At 38.6% G+C, this 13,883-nt stretch overlaps 1 long non-coding RNA gene across 1 annotated transcript; it reads right to left on the reverse strand.

The window, feature by feature from the left end:
• Positions 1-910: 910 nt before the first annotated feature.
• LOC116664111 lies at positions 911-2,914 on the reverse strand. Its single transcript, XR_004320459.1, has 3 exons — positions 2,516-2,914; positions 1,914-2,007; positions 911-1,599 (listed from the first exon to the last, which is right to left on the reverse strand). It is a non-coding gene; the product is annotated as an uncharacterized LOC116664111 (long non-coding RNA).
• Between the last annotated feature and the right edge of the window lie 10,969 nt (positions 2,915-13,883).

The raw sequence follows: 13,883 nt of genomic DNA on the forward strand, positions 1-13,883 counted from the left end.
AATTATATTTACAGATTATGATACGTTAAGATGCATATTGTACTCCTAGAGCAACTACTTAGAGAATAACTCCAAAAATATAGTAAAACATTAACACAGGAATTAAAATAGAATATAAAAATATTTATCAACTGTAACAAAAGACAATAAAAGAGGAACAGGAAAAAATGTGGTATATAGAGAATAAATAGCAAAATGGCAGGCATGAATTCAATCATATTCATAATTTTATTAAATCTGAATGAGCTACTTCCTCATTCTGTAAATGTGGTATATTGCATTGATTGATTTTTTTTTATGTTGAATCATCCTTATATTCCAAAAATAAATCCCATTTGGTCATGGTGTATAGTCCTTGAATATACTATTGAATTCTGTTTGCTAGAATTTTGTTGAAGATGTTTATATCAATGTTCATAAGGGATATTGGCATGAACTTTTTTTTCTTGTAATATCTTTGTCTGACATTGGTATCAGGGTAATACTAGCTTCATAAAATGAATCTGGAAGTGTTCCCTCCTCTTCAACTTGTTGGAGGAATTTAAAGATGATTGATATTCATTGTTCTTTAAATGTTCAGTAGATTCACCAGTGAAACCATCTGGTCCTGTGCTTTTCTTTGTTGAGAGGTTTTTGATTACTGATTCAATTCCTTTACTGATTATGGGTCTACTCAGATTTTCTACTTCTTCATGATTCAGTCTTGGTAGGTTGTGTGTTACTAGGAATTTATCCATTTCTTCTGAGTTATCCAAATTGTTGGTTCAGCTGTTCATAGTATTCTCTTATAATTCTTTTCATTTCTGTGGCATCAGCTATAATATCCCCTCTTTCATTTCTGAATTTAGTTATTTGGTGTTTCTTTTTTTTTCTTGGTCAATCCAGCTAAAGGTTTGTCAAGTTGGTTGATCTTTTTGAAGACTGGATTTTGATTTCATTGATTTTTCTGTTGTTTTTCTATTCTCCAGGAAATCTTTATTATTTCCTTCCTTCCATTAGCTTTGGGTTTAGATTTCTCTTCTTTTTCTAGTCTTTTAATGTGTACAGTTATGTTATTGATTTGAAATTCTTTTTCTTTTTTAATGCATATGTTTACAGTTATAAATTTCCCTCTTAGCACTATTTTGCTGCATCCCATAAGTCTAGGTATGTTGTGTTCTCTTTGTCACTCATCTCAAGGTATTTTTTAATCTCCCTTGTGATTTCTTCTTTGACCTATTGGTTAAGAGTATGTTGTTTAATTTCCATGTATTTCCAGTTTTCCTTTTATTATTGATTTCTACTTTCACTCCACTGTGGTCAGAAAAGATAATTCACACGTATATATGCCTTTTTAATGTATTAAGATTTGTGTTGTAGCCTAAAATATACTCTATCCTAGAGGCCATTGCAGTTGAGAAGAATGTGTATTCTGCTGTTGTTGGGCACAGTGTTCTGTACATGTCTGTTAGTTCTAATTGGTGTATAGTGTTGTTCAAGGCCCATATTTCATTATAAATCTTCTGTGTAGTTTTTATCCGCTACTGAAAGTGGATATTGAAGTCTCCATCTATTATTGTAGCATTGTAGTTCTCTTTTCAATTTTGTCAATTTTTGTTTCTGTTAAGAGGTAGGAGATATAAATGAATGGATAGATACTTTATGTTCATGAATTGGAGAGAATCAAGATTGTTAAGACTGCAGTTCTCCCCAACTGATCCATAGATTCAATGCAAAACTGCAGCAGTCTTTCTGGCACAAACAGAAAAGCTCTTCCTAAATTTTATATAGAATATCTAAAGCAATTTTGAAAACGAAGAACAAAGCTAGATGACTTACAATAGCAAGTTTTAAGTCAAGACAGTATGATATTGGTGTAAAGATAGACATATACATTAATGGAATAATATTGAGAGTCAGGAATAAATTCTTACATTTGTGGTCAATTGATTTTCAATGAAGTAGCGAAGGCAGTTCAATAGAGAACGGACAGTCTTTTCAGCAAATGATGCTGGAACAATTTGATATCTATACGCAAAAAAAAAAAAGTTAGACCTTTGTCTTACACGGTACACAAAAATTAACACAAAAAAAGATCTTACACCTCAATGTAAAAGTAAACCTATAAAAGTTTTAGAGGAAAGCATAAGATAAAATCTTCATGACCTTAGGCTCGGCATAGTTCTTAAATATAACATCAAAAGCACCATCCACAAAATAAAAATTTGATAAATTGGTCCTCATCAAACTGAAAACTTTTCTGCTTCAAAAGTTAATCTTAATAAGTTGAAAAGACAAGATACAGACTGAGAGAAAATATTACAAGTTGTATATCTGATAAAGCGTTTATATCCAAAACATACAGAGAACCCTTGTAACTTCTTGATAAGGTTAACAATCCAATTTTAAAATAGGGGAAATGCTCATATAACCAAAGATGATATGTGAATGGCTGACAGGCACTTGAAAAGATGCTCAACACTCTTGGTCTTTAGGTAAATGCAAATTAAAACCGCAATAAGATAACATTACATACCTACCAGGGTTGTAATCAAAAGGGCGGACAATACCAAGTGTTGGACAGGATGTGGGAAAATCTTCATATATTGCTGGTAGAAAAGTAAACTTGATGAGCCACATTGTAAAATAGCTGGATAGTTTTTTAAAAAGCTAAACAAATTTCCCAGGAATTCTACTACTAGGTATCTACCCGAGGGAAATGAAAGTATATGTTCACACAAAAATTTGTACATAAATGTTCATAGCAGCATTATTCATAATAGCTAAAATCTGGAAACAACCCAAATGTCCATCAACTGATGATGGATAAGCAAGATGTAGCATATCCCTACAATGGACTATTCTTCAGTCATATGAAGGAATGAAGCACATGCTACAACATGGATGAACCTCGAAAACATTATGCTGAGTAAAAGAAGACAGTTACAAAACACTACTTATCGTATGATTCCATTTATATATGATCAGGAAAGGCAAATATGTAGAGACAGAAATCAGATCATTAGTTGCCTGAAATTGGAGGTGAAATTGAGGATTGACTGCAGATACTCCTGAGGGAACTTTATGGGGTTTTGGAAATGTTCTAAATCTAGAACATTGATTGCACAGCACTATAAATTTACTAAAAAATCATTGTACGCTTATAATGGGTGAATTTTATGGTATGTAAGTTATATCCCAATAAAACTGTAAAATATTTAAATAAATTTTAGAAATTCTTATTCATTACTGATTGACCGTTTGTACAGGATCTTTCTGGGACTTAGTGACCAGAGATGCATGAAAAACAGAAAGAAAGAATTTGTTTAGAAAAATGAATATATTAAGGAGGATCTATAGGGGTGACCAGAGAAAAATTTCAAGAGAGAAGCCTTAGGAACTGCCAGAAGTTGGTCAGGAAACTCTTCACACTGAGAGGCAAGGCCTGAAAAAGGAGACATGCTGCATAGAGTTCTGCTAACTGCAATAGTGGGGATTTAAGTGACTTTAAAGAACACAGTTCCACCCTCATGCCCAAGGGGGCACCAGAGGAGCAAGTCCCAGTGTGACTGCAGCCATTCCGGGCTGAGGGAAGGCGTTCTCCTGGATTCTTTCAAAACCCACCTAGGTTCTTCAGAGATCAGTTTCCTTTTATTTTCTTTCTTGGGAGGAAGGGAGAATTTGCCTGAAGGTGGCTTTCCTTTTAAGTCTGAAAATGGGACAGGAAGAGCCAGCTGAGGCCCTGTGACTCTCCAGGGGAGAGGCAGCTGTTACAGCCAAAAGAAACTGCCCAAAGAGGAGCTTTTTCAGAATGACAGACGCTATTTTCTTCCTCTCCCTCTGTGACTCAGATTCACATTTCACACAGACCTTTGCCTGTGTTTTCTTTCCTCTGCCTTGACCACTAGCCAGCAGACTGTGTCCACAGTGTTTTCCCACTTCTGCTCCCCAGTCTGAATCAGCCTGGTTAAAACTTAAGCTGGAAAACAGCTATGTTTACCAGGTAAATTCCTCTACAACAAATACCTTTGCAATGAAAATCTCTATTTAACCAAGAGTCCTCTGCAACACAGCTTATGTTTAACTTAATTCAAGCCATTGTCAATGAAACAAAATTCTAATCCATACCACGTATTCGGACAGTCCGGTGGAACCTACTTGTAAAAAGATTTGACCTGTAATACTTTCTTTTCCCCAAGGAGCTTGAGAAATAAGTAGAGGCAAAAACAGAGCCCCTTCATACTTGAAAAATATTTTCCCACAGACACTTGTTTTAAAAATCCAGTTCCCAGGAAATCTTTGTAAGGACTTTTCCCAATAGTCTTCCGGATCCTGGACAAGAAAGAAAGAAAGATAGACAAGAAAGCAAGAATCTTCTCAGAAGGAAAGCATGGGAACTTTCTCAGTCTTCAAGCAGGCCCTGATCCAGAGCACTGTAGAAAATGATCAAGGGGTCAGAAATAAATCAAGGTAAAAGAAACAAGTAGCATTCCAAAGAGGTGATAGTACCATTGAGGCATGAGGCTATCCTAATATACTAATGAGGGTCAAGTCTTTAAAAATACAGTACCTACATCATATGAAAGAATTAATTACATCCAGCATTCTTACTGCTAAGAGCAAGATGTTCCTTAAAGGGCATTATGGCTGGGGGAAGTCATTATCTCCCTCTCCCAGCTCCATAAAATAGAAACTCCACTTCTTCTTCAAAGTTGTGAAGGGCATTTGGCTTCCTGCTATTCCCTTCTCCTGCATCCCCAAGGAAGGAGGGACTCAGCTGACTAGGGCACCAGGGAAGGAACCAAGCATGCCTGGCCCCTTCTGCATCTTCTCCTGGGACTTGCCTGCCCACCGGAACAGTGCCTCCAGCCCTGAGCCCCACACACATGCACCCACCCCTGCCTCCCCAGAAGGGCTAGGAGGCAAGCATTGAGAAGTCTAGTTGTAAGCCCTGACCTGTAGGGCTCTTCCACTTTGACTCCACCCCTGTCAAAGCTAACACTTTTATCTCCATGTGTCTGATTGCTGTGTCTATTGCTCAAGAGGTTCTGAACACAGGGCGAATAAGAGCAGTGGTTTATTGACCTATTCAAAGCCTCCAAATTAAGATTTTAAGTAGTCCTGCCACTGAAGAGTTTAAAAAACAGTGAATAACCCAAAGAAATGACTTTATCACTTCAAGGTGATTCTGATACATAAACGGTTTGAGAACCACTGCTGTAACTAACTACTCCTTTTTCTCTGCTCAGAGCTACTAACTCTGGGACACTGTCCAATCCCTTGTTGCTTCCCCCAAACCCTGTTTACCTTTGTAAGTAGTCCCTTTACTATACTCTCCTCAAATGACTCATTTTGAGTCTGCCATCGTTTCCCGCAGGACCCTAACACCATCTACAAGGGGCTTCTTGGGATCCAAAAGTAAGACAACCAGCTGCTTTGTACTCCACCTGTGAAAAGGACAGGCCTGCTGACCAAGGTGGAAGAAAAAACCTGCAGTGGGACAGCCAACTAAGGCCATCTAGTTACACACCATCCCAAAATCCTTTAGGCAAAAGCTTGTAGTGGGTCTCTGTGTTTCCGGAAATGTCTCTGGTAAACTAAAAGTGATGTAATATCCTGTGAGACATATGACTAAAATCTGAGGTTTCTGTGTGGGCTTGGGCTGTAATGCTGGTTTCTACCAAGGACTTTAGTCTGAAGAGGGGAAATGCTAAAATAAGTCACTGCTTGCAAAAGGAAGCTGCTGGTGTTTCTTTCTTTGGCTAAGGCCAAAGGTATAGTGGGCTAAATTCATACCATTTATTTTTCATCCAGTATGAAAGTTGTATGGGCCAAGACACAACACTTGAGCAGCTATAGAGAAAAAACAAGTTCAAAGGGCCAGTCTGACTAGAATGTATAATGCCTCAGACAAAGAGAGACTGTTTCTAGGTGTTTGTTTCCTCAGGTCTCTTGTCACAAGGACTCTCCTTGTTTCCAGGGCATAAGTTCAAGGCGGAAATACTCAACAGAGGTCAGGAAGGGAGCCTTGAGTAAAACTGGGAAGCCTCACTTCAGCAAGTCATTTCCTTTGGAAACGTAAAGGTTAATAAGCCTGGAGTCAGAATAAGAAAGAGGCTTTGGGAAAATTTAGCCGAAAGTGCTAAACTAATTCAGGTTTTTCTCTCCTTTGTGGATTGAATCTATTGCTTTTCCTACAAATGAAGAAACTGGTTTTCAAAGTAGCCTCTCTTTCTTGTGCCTTATGATTTATTAATTTGGCCAATAGTATCTGGACCCTGAAAAATGGTGAGGCAGGCCAAGCTTGTCTTCAAATTTTGTTTTTAATCCACTTTTTAAAAATAATTCCCCAGTGTCTGCCCCTTCCCCAACTCCTTTCCCTTTTCCCTCACCCCAGAGACCCACGATATCCTCAGGCTGTAACCTTGGTATGTTCACAGCCCACCACTTGAACAACTTTCCCAGGTTTTCCCCTTTGAACTTTTCCAGAGCACGCTCAGAATTTAAAGGAACAGGGTCCTATCCCCCAGGGCCTAATGCTGATGGCGGTTATCTAATTACCCCTGGGCTATGGCTGGCCTCGTAACCCTCTTGCCTAAGGCAGCCCTGCTGGAGTGGACTGATCTCAGGGACAGAAGGCCTTGCCACTTAGTAGCTGTGTGATCTTGGGAGAGTTACAAAGAATCTTAGGTTCTTGGGATTAAGAGGGACCAATGTTTGAATACATAATCTAACACTTTACACAGGTGTTACACACTTTCTATTTAATTTTCTACTGAAAGTAACTTCTATCACTTATTGAGAATCTCCGATGGGCCAAGGCCTGAGCTAAGCATTTTGTATACATTATCACTAATCCTGAAAATAGCCCAGCGAGGTAGTTAGTCCTAGCCCCATATTACATATGAAACCAAGACTCGATAGAGTGACATAGTCCAAGTAAGTGGCAAAGTCCGGATTCATACCCATTGCAGCTGGCCTGGAAGTCAGTGCTCATTCCACTTGATGGCATGATCTCCTGAGAGATACCATTCTAACCCTACAACTGAAGCATGCTTTATAATGAGCTGAATTTGTCTTCCTCTACCTCCTTCCCACCACCACCTCCAAGTTCTGCCCCTCTGGGTATAGCAAACAAAGTCGTCTTCGTCTTCCACATGCCACTCCTTCAGATATTTGAAGACTACAAACTACTTTTACCATCCTGAAATATTCAGCCTTTCCTCCTGTGAAAGTCTGAAATCCGTTCACTCTCCTACTGATGCCTCTTCAGTCTGTCTGTGTCCCATAAATCAACAACAAAAACCCGAAGCTTAATATATGTACAGAAACTGCACAGATTATATGTATACAGTGCAATTAATTTTTACAAAGTCACTCCTTGAGAAACAGAAGCATTACCAGAACCCTAGAAGCCCATGCTGTCTCATCTCTGCCTCCCTCAGAAGTGACCACCATCCTGACTTTTAATACATGGCACACAGTCTGCATCCTTTTATGTCTGCCTTCATTTGCTCAACATTGTAAGAGTTTCATGTCACATTGTGTGGCGCTATAGTTGATTCATTCTCATTTCTTTCTCTGCACTTTTTTTAAATTGTGGTAAAATATACATGACATAAAATTTACCACTGTAACCATTTTGAAGTGTACGGATCAGTGGTATTAAGTATATCCACAATGTCGTGCCACAATCATCATGACCACCCGTCTCCAGAACTTTTTCATCTCCTCAAACTGAAGCTCTGTGTTCGTTAAACAACTCTTCATCTGCCCCTCCTCCAGCCCCTGGCAACCACCACTCTATGTTCTGTCTCATTGAATATGACTACTCGGGGTAACTCATATAAGTGAATCATACATTATTTGTCCTCTTGTGGCTGGTTTATTTCACTTAGCATAATATCCTCAAGGTTCATCCATGTTGTACAATGTGTCAATTTCCTTCCATTTTAAAGCAAAATAATACTCCGTTACAAAGATATACCATATTCTTTTAAATTCTGTGTGCTTTTTTAATGTGTGCTGCCTTATATGGAACCCAGTGTCTCCAGTGGATCTGTCAGGAGGTCCTTTGCACAGCTCCACCGCTGCACTCCCACACTTTTTTCTTGCCTCCAAGTCCAGCTCCCTTCTAGACAGAGTGCTCCTTGGGCCTTATCCATCCATCCTTCCCCAGCACCTTGCTCCAAGTAGAATTCAGTGAACAGTTTCTGTTAACAAGTGGATGAAAGTGTAACAGCCCTGTGAAGTCCCTCCTCTTTACCTCTCTGAGCCTCTTCGCTGACCTATTCCAAGGGTTTGACAACAAACACAGAAGTAATTTTTTAAAACCGCGTTTATGTGTTTCAGTTTATGTAATTTCAGTTTATCCCCTTGGTAATCCTGCTAGGTAATGTGAGAATTTAAGGGTAGGGTCTATGAGAGATACTTCTGGACAAGGAAACAGGCTTGCAAGATGGATCATTAAGGAGGTTTTTGTTAGGGAGAGGTTTATCAAGCTAATTTGTCTCATTCAACATCAGAATTGGTAAACTTCTGCCCCACCCCTTCTCCACCCCCACCCTAGGGCTGTAGGGGAGCTGCAATTCCCAACCCAGTCACTAGGTGGCCACTTAACTGCACCCAGAGGGAACAGATGAGGAAAACAACTCTGGCCCCAGAGCCAGGATGGCCCCAAAGTGGCAATAAACCAAATTAGTCTTTTTCTAGGAGACTTTACGTATATAAAATGATTAGGAGGCCCTGAGTAATGTGCTGTCACTGGCATTAGACTTAAAATGTTACTCTCCCTGTTCCTGAATAAGTTGAAATACAACATTTTATCCTCAATCTTGTGACTTCTGGTTCTTAGTCTTTCCTCTCTTCCTTCTCCCTCATCCAATTTATGAGAGAGGCACGAAGCCAAATTTTGATGGGCTCATGCTTAGAACACACTGACTTAAAATGTCTCAAGGGACAGTAAGTTTACAGGCAGATCAGTAGCCCTCTGTGACTCTTAAAGGAGACCGAGCTTACTGTCTTATGAAAGAGAACACTCTCACACATACTCTGAGAACATCTGGAAACTTCTGTTTCAAATCAAATCAAGATCCTCCCAAATAAATATTCTCTTCTGGACAATTGCTGCTAATAAAGTGGTGTGTGTCACTCCAGATACTCTTTTCCTTAGTACATACTAGCATATGTTTCTTCTTTATAGAAACTAGCACTTTCAAGTAATCTTTAAAATTTTATTATACAAAGGACTATTGATTAAACCATGACATCTAACTGTTAGCTTCACTCCGCATTCTCCTCAAGCATTCATGGGTTTTGGTAAAGCTGCGTTCGATTATTTCTTATTTTATCTTTTATAAATAATTAGCATTAATTTATTTTGGCCTCCTTCTGAATCCTTGAGTTTATTGGCATTTCTGCTACAAAGGTATTTTTTGCCAATTCCCAGCAACTTTCTCTTATCCTTTTGAATTGCAAATTTGATGACTGAACCTAGGTTATCTTTTTAGGTTTATAACTTTTGAAACATCTTTTGCTCTATTTTATTCTTACTGCTTCCTTAGTTTCAAGCACTGCTAATGTTAGGTAGGATTAGCACACGTTGCTGTTCTTCATTCTGTTATCTTCATGAACGTTCTGGGACCCTCCAGTTGTATTAGTTAACATTTGTAATGCCCCAATGGATTAAAAGCAGACAGAAAATCAGAGACTAAATAAGTAGCTGTTTGGGGAGACCACAGAGCCAACTTCAACCTACACATTAGTGTTGTATAAGGATAAAAAAAAATAATGACTGTGAAAGCCCTCTGAAAAATAAAAAGTATACCATGCACATGTAACATTTGGCTTGACTTCAAGAGGAAACCAAGAACTGCTGAAAATAATGGCTGCTTAGGATTTACCAAATGCCTGGGGTCAAATATCTGCAGAAAGAGTTTGGAGACACATAACTAGCATCATTTCTTAAGCTAGTTGAATACTCTACCTTGTTTACTTAAAAGTGTTCTGGCTAGTGTTGTGACTTAACACATTTTAGTAACAGAGCAGTGGAAGGATGCATATTTTTAACAGTAACCTAGAGATTCCAACACTTATCAAGGGGCATAAATCAGCATGAAGTCTTAAAAATGGCTGGTCTGACAAGAAGGAGCCAGTGTAATGTGGCTTTTCTATTAGCTTGGCTATAAAGTTGGCTATTAACTTAGCACTTAATTGGATCCTCCTACCATGGACTCATAAAAGCATTCAGTCCTTCAGGCTAGAGAACATGTTGTGCTTGCTCAGTGGTGTTTAAGGTACTTTAAATGTCTGGTTATAATTGAGAAATGACTAAACATGACTTTATTATATCGGACATTTGGAGGTAGTAGGCATGGTGTCTGCCTGTACGGAATTGTGTCTGAATGACTGCTCTACCATTTACAGACTACATAACTTTTGTCATGTATTTTAGCCTTCATAAGCCTTAGCTTTGTCATCTGTATGATAAGGGTAACAGTATCTGTCCTTCTTTCTTCATAGAATTAAAAGTGTTAAGTTAGACCATGCACAGAAAAGAGCTTTGGAGACCTAAGCACTATACAGAAACCCTCATGTTTTACCAGGGAGCAAACTGAGGCCCAGAGAAGCTAAAGGATTTGCTGAAGGTCCTTTAGTGGCAGAGTTGGATTTAGAATACAGATCTCCAAGGCCTCTTTTTTTGTAGTATATCTATCAGCACTGTTTTTTTTGACATTTTCTATAAACTAAGGTCTCTATCCATGACTCATTTACATACAGTTTACTACCCAACTATAAAAGGCCATTAAAATTTAACTTAAACTTCATTAGAAGCTAAATTTAATTACCGTGTATGTGTAGATGTATTACTGAACTTCCAATTAAAACTATAGCTAGGCTAGTCCCTGAAGAAAAACATTTTTTGTTTTTATTTTGCATGTCAGTGTTTGGCTAAAACTTCTGTTTTTATAAGAGAGTCACATGAGATAATCTAAACCCTAAATCTAATTACAAGGAGGAATCTGTAAAACAAATTCAAACCTTGTATGAAAGCCAAAACTTTCCTTGTACTTTTATAGTCTTCGTAAAATAACTTTTTCACCTTCATCCTAACATATATATTTTAAACCTGCAATTTTACCATTAGCATAAAAAGGACCAGTTGTGTTGTGGCCTCAGCAATAGCTTATTCTAATATTATTTTTGTCTCAATAGATTCATTTATCAATAATGTGTTTGTGAAAACACATTTTATCTGCAGGTGCTTTTTAAATTATTTTAAATAAGGCTATTCTGGGTTTCCCCTTATACTTAAAATTTATGATGGATTTGGACTAAAGAATGCCTAAAATTTACTTACAACTCTAAGCTCCTATGATCTAAAATTTAGAATTATAGCAGGAAACTAGATCAATATTTATTTTTCCAACTATCGTCATGTGGAAGTTTGGGGCTAGTTTCTTCTCCACTGAAAAAAATACATAGGGGCATGTCCAACCTTGGCACCTTATTAGGGAATATCTCTCAAATTCTCTGTGAGTTTGTAGTAGTTTAATTTTATAGTGTTCTATGATGGAAAGCACATGGAATTTATATCTAAAATTTGGGTTCATGGCTTGGCTGATGTTGAGCAAGATGTTAAGCCTCTCTAGATCTCAGTTTTCTAATCTTTTAAATGGAGTTGTTTCAATAGGATACCCAGAATTTATAAGATTTTTTAAGTGAAGGGGGGTTGACAGCTGACCGAAAACCTAGAAAAGCCATTGTTTCAAAGCTAGAGAATTTTTCAGTTTAGAAAGAGGTAAAAATTTGACTAGTTGTCACCCTTTGTTTTGGTGAAATGACCCAACTAGGCCCTTTACAGAAAGCAAAACTCTAGTTCCCTGGGTCGTGGAGAGTACTTTGAGGAAACCTAAACACAGACGCTCCCAGTGGAGAACTGGGCTGGGTATTCTCATTGGTGACACAGTTGTTAGCTTCCAAGCCTATGCTTTCTTTCTGCCTGCTTTGTCACTTTTGAGGTGGAGGCAATGTCTCTTTTCTTTTCATATGAATCTAAATGGTTCAGGGCAGCCCTGTTGCTTGTGCTTGAGGAAACGTGTACTCGCCAGAGAACGTGCTATTCAGAAATCTGAAACTAAGGCCCTGGAGGTGGCAGGGTGTTTATGTCTGGAAAGTGAGGGCAAGGAAACTTACCTAAGAATGTGGTTTTGTGCATTAAATGAGCTACTGCATGTAAGGCTCCTAATGCATAACAGGTAGTCAATTAATAGTAGCTATTATGAAAATGCCTGATATTGTTTTTCAAGTCCTACCATGGTCTCTTCCTCTGGCAGACATTAGGGGAGGTGACAGAAAGCAGGAGAATACTATACAGGTGCTGACCTGTATGGTCCCACCCTACCCCTGGGACGTTTGCCTACAATCCTTGGGCAGAGCTCTGGGTGGCATTTGGGCAGGGTTCACAGCAGTGAGAACCAAAAGCAGTCTGTACACCAAGCATCCTCCTACAGCTGGCCCAAGGAGACATGTGACCTGCAGTTCAGCAGAAATGTAGGCAGGGGTCATATGCTTGGTCCCTAGTTTAGGGACTGAGGCTTGCATTCACTTATTGAAGCTTTAAACAGAAGAGACACAGCAACACAAGGCAAAGGGACACTGCTGCCAGGGAGCACACCCAGGACGGTGCTATCTTGATGCTCTCTGATTGTTTTAGCCTCCCGTAAATATTCTGCCCTTTAAGTAAATGACAGCTAGACTGTGAGCATGAATTCAATGCTAAGCACCATCTTCCAAGGGTTTAATAGATAGAAGTTGTGGGGGAAGTAGGGTAATAGGAGCACAAGGAGAACAATGAAACATGGAAGTTTCCTCTGATTTTTCATATAAGGAGATAGTAAGCAAGGTGACCCACAGAGCAAAAAGGGGCAGCTGCCTGGGGAAGTGGGCAATGCAATGGAATAGGCGAGCAATATGGAGAGAGGGCCACTGGATGCCTGTGACTACAAATTTAAATTGAGTCCAGTTAGCATGGTTATGTGTTTTTCCCTAATACCTGTATGTATATGTTTTTATTGAAGTATAGTTAGTTTATAATGTTGTATCAATTACTGGTGTACAGCACAATGCTTCAGTCATACATGAACATACATATATTCATTTTCATATTCTTTTTCACCATGTTACTAAAAGATATTGAATATAGGTCCTTGTGCCATCACAGTATAAACTTGTTGTTTATCTATTTTATATGTATTAGTATCTGCAAATCTCGAACTGCCAATTTATCCCTTCCCACCTCCTTTCCTCTCTGGTAACCAGAAGTTTGTTTTCTATGTCTGTGAGTCTGTTTCTGTTTTGTAAATAAGATCATTTGTCTTTTTTTTAGATTCCACGTATAAGTGATATCATGTGGTATTTTTCTTTCTCTTTCTGGCTTACTTCACTTAGAATGACATTTTCCAGGTTCAACCATGTTGCTGCAAATGGCATTATTTTATTCTTTTTTTTTATGGCTGAGTAGTATTCTGTTGTATAAATATACCACCTCTTCTTTATCCAGTCATCTGTCGATGGACATTTAGGCTGTTTCCATGTCTTGCCTACTGTAAATAGTGCTGCTAGGAGCATTGTCTCCCCATCACTTTTAAGAGTGAAATAGGAAGAGCTGGTTTTCATTAGAGTTAGGAGTTTGCCAGGCAAGTACTATGAAAGGAGAGAGGGGCAAAGAAACTGAGGGTGTATACAAGGACTGTCAATGGAATTTGGGTAAGGAGGGAAGTAAGGACACAATGAGGGGATGGGGGATGAAAAAGGTCAGGGTCAATGGAGTCTAGGTCCTGGTAGGCTTGAGGAAATTCTTTAAGGAAATCTTGGCATTACAAATCTTTTTCTTTTTTTAAGAT

Source organism: Camelus ferus, chromosome 6 (assembly GCF_009834535.1).
Source record: "Camelus ferus isolate YT-003-E chromosome 6, BCGSAC_Cfer_1.0, whole genome shotgun sequence".
In the NCBI taxonomy this organism is placed as follows: Eukaryota; Metazoa; Chordata; class Mammalia; order Artiodactyla; family Camelidae; genus Camelus; species Camelus ferus.